The 3,085-nt window shown below is 47.0% G+C and overlaps 1 protein-coding gene across 2 annotated transcripts in view; it reads right to left on the bottom strand.

Annotated features, from left to right (window-relative positions):
* GSTA1.3 (glutathione S-transferase alpha class A1.3) overlaps positions 1-3,085 on the bottom strand; it is a 27,410-nt gene that overhangs the window by 15,739 nt on the left and 8,586 nt on the right. The window lies entirely within an intron of this gene.

The following is a 3,085-nucleotide window of genomic DNA, read 5'->3' as shown; positions in this document are numbered from 1 at the left end:
GTATCAGCTGGCAGCAGTCAATGCAAAGCTACGCGTGTCAGGGCCCTGCTAGTGCCTGATGCCAGCCAGACACCTCCTTCCTCAGCCATAACAGCTTCTCAACTCTACAGCTGGCTTCAAGCACTCCTCTTTCAATCGAGCGCACATGGCTGCCACAACTGAGTTTCTCAAAGGAGGTATTGGTGAAGCGGCTGTACAAGAGGCTGAAACGCTACTGACAAAACAGAAGTGTAGTAGAACCGTGATCCCAATGTACACCAAGCCGAGGAACATCTCAGTTCAGAGGAAAGCTGAATTCAAACATTTCAGAATCACAGAATTGTAGGGGTTGGAAGGGACCTCTAGAGATCATCGAGACCAACCCCCCTGCCAAAGCAGGTTCCCTACACCAGGTCGCACAGGTAGGTGTCCAGGCGAGACTTGAATATCTCCAGAGAAGGAGACTCCACAACCTCCCTGGGCAGCCTTTTCCAGTGCTCCGTCACCCTCACCGTGAAGAAGTTCTTACGCACATTCGTGCGAAACTTTCTGTGCTGCAGGAAGTTTCATCTCTGTTAGGCCAGAATCTGCAGTTCTACCAAGCTCTTTCCAGGATGGGCATGTTGTCTACTGCTCAGGCTAAGCTCCTACATATCCCAGCAATGTTAGGGAACACCAGTAAGAGAGAACAAGAGAGCCCTTGGGTGAGTCAGTAGCAGCAAGAAGTCACTGAACATACATTTTAATGTCAACTTTATTTCTGGAAAACTCTTTAAGCATTTAAAACAATTTGTTAAATTTGAGACAACTGAGTTAACAATTTCATTTGCCAACGTGCAAATGAATCTTGTGAAATTAATGAAATTAATTTCACTTTGCTTCACAGGAAAGCCACAGACAATGGAATGGAGTTACATCACACTTAGGCTGCTGCTCAGTGGAAAATTGCTATCACACTTGGTATATCTTTTTCCTGAATCAGTGGTTTCTTTGCGCTGCCAGGTTGCAGGAATTTCTTGATGCTGGGGATATTGCTCATTCTTGCTTTAAAACTCTACAAAACAAAAGGGAAACAGCACTACACTTAAGACCAGTGGCAACTCTCAGAATAACAGTACATTGGGTTACATGAGCCTGCTGGCTGCATTTTAGGGCCATTTCTCTTTAGAGTGTTTATAAATTATGCAGAGTCAAAACTCAGATGCATCCAAAGCAGGTTTGAAGATGTCTCTAATTTAAGAGGAGCACTTGACTCTCTTAGAGGTGGGGAGACCTTACAGAAAGAGTTCTCAAAAAAAACTGGAAGGCTGGCGGTCACCACCTCATTCGTAAGTGCATGAATGCTGGATTCTGCACCTGGGGTGTATGATGTATGTATGGAGAGAGGCTGGAGAGCGGCCCCAAGAAAAGGGATCTGCGATTCCAGTTGATGATGAGTTGGACATGAGCCTGCAATGTGTCCTGGCAGCCCAAAGGGCCAAAGCACCCTGCGGTGCTCCAGGCCCAGCCCTGCCTCTGGGAGAGGGGAGGGGTTGTCCTACTCTGCTCTGTGCTGTGCAGCCTCACCTCCAGCACTGTGTGCAGTTTGGTTGCCCCAATGTAAGAAGGACATAAAACTGTTACAGTGTCTACCTGGGGCTACACAAATGGCAAAGGGCCTGGAGGGCAAGAGATAGGAGGAGTAGATGAGGTCCCTTCCTGTGTTCAGCCCTGAGCAGAGGAGCTGAGGAGAGGCCTGATGGCGGCTGCAGCTCCTCACAGGGAGCGGAGGGGCAGCGCTGAGCTCTGCTCTGTGTGACAGCGATAGGGCCCGAGGGAACGGCATGGGAATCTCTCCAGCCAGGGTCAGGCTGGGAATTAGGAAAAGGATCTTCACCAGAGGGCGATGGGCATGGTCTGAAGCTCCCAGAATCACAGAAAGGAAGGGACCTCGAAAAACCACCTAGACTAATCCCCCTGCCAGAGCAGGAACACTTAGATTAGGTCATACAGGAACACATCCAGTTGGTTTTTGAATGTCTCTAGAGTAGGAGACCCCACAACCTCTCTGGGCAGGCTGTTCCAGTGTTCTGTTACCCTTACTGGGAAGAAGTTTTTTCTCAAATGTATGTGGAACCCCCTATGTTATGGCTTGTACCTACTGCCCCTTGTCTTATCACTGGATGTCACTGAGCTCCATCCTCCTGACACTCACCCTTTACATATTTATAAACATTAATGATGTCACACTTCAGTCTTCAACAAACAAAAGAGACACAGCTCCCTCAGAATTATCCCACAAGGGAGATGCTCCACTCCCCTAATCATCTTTGTGGCCCTGCGCTGGAATCTTGCAAGGAGTTCCTTGTCCTTGAACTGAGGGGCCCAAAATTGGACACACTATTTCAGAGGTGGTCTTACCTGGGGAAAGGAAAGGGTGAGAAAGTGTTCAAGGGGCATTTGGACAATGCTCTCACACACTGGATTTGAATTTAGGGTGGTCCCCTGTGGAGCCAGGAGCTGGAATCAGTGGTCCTTGTGATTCTCTTCCAACTCAAGGTATTATGGGATTTTAAGAATCTATGCTTCAACCTACTATACAGTTCAATACCCTGGCAGCTATGGTGACAGAAGACCACTATAACCACCAGTATTTCAGGCTGGCCAAAACCACTTAAGGTATTTGCTTTTAATTTCACACTCCTTTCCATACCCTTCCACCCCCGTATTTTCTCAACCACTTTAAATCAGTGTTCTGCTTTGGTTTGTTTCCTTTAAAACTGTCTATGCAATTACCTGCAAGAGAGGAAATTTTGCAAGTGCATCAGGCTTCAACTCTTCCAACCCCAAAATGTTTTCCAGTAAACTCACATCTGCTTTGCTCAACTTGTTGCCAACAAGAAAGTCATGCCCATGGTCTTTCAAAACCTGAAAACACGGAACAGGGAACAGAAGCAAGTGTGATATGTAGGCATGCCACTTAATGTTACTTTAAAGCAAGGTCATTTTCTCATGGAATTGTCCCAGAAGCAAGAAGAAGTAATGAGAACATCTGTAATGCAAATAAATCACCACTCTGTCATCACAGCCATTCCACGTCTGTCCTTTCCCTTCTGCAGCTTTTCTT

This window comes from Meleagris gallopavo, chromosome 2 (genome assembly GCF_000146605.3).
Source record: "Meleagris gallopavo isolate NT-WF06-2002-E0010 breed Aviagen turkey brand Nicholas breeding stock chromosome 2, Turkey_5.1, whole genome shotgun sequence".
Lineage (NCBI taxonomy): Eukaryota > Metazoa > Chordata > Aves > Galliformes > Phasianidae > Meleagris > Meleagris gallopavo.
This window is presented reverse-complemented; position numbering and strand designations above follow the sequence as displayed.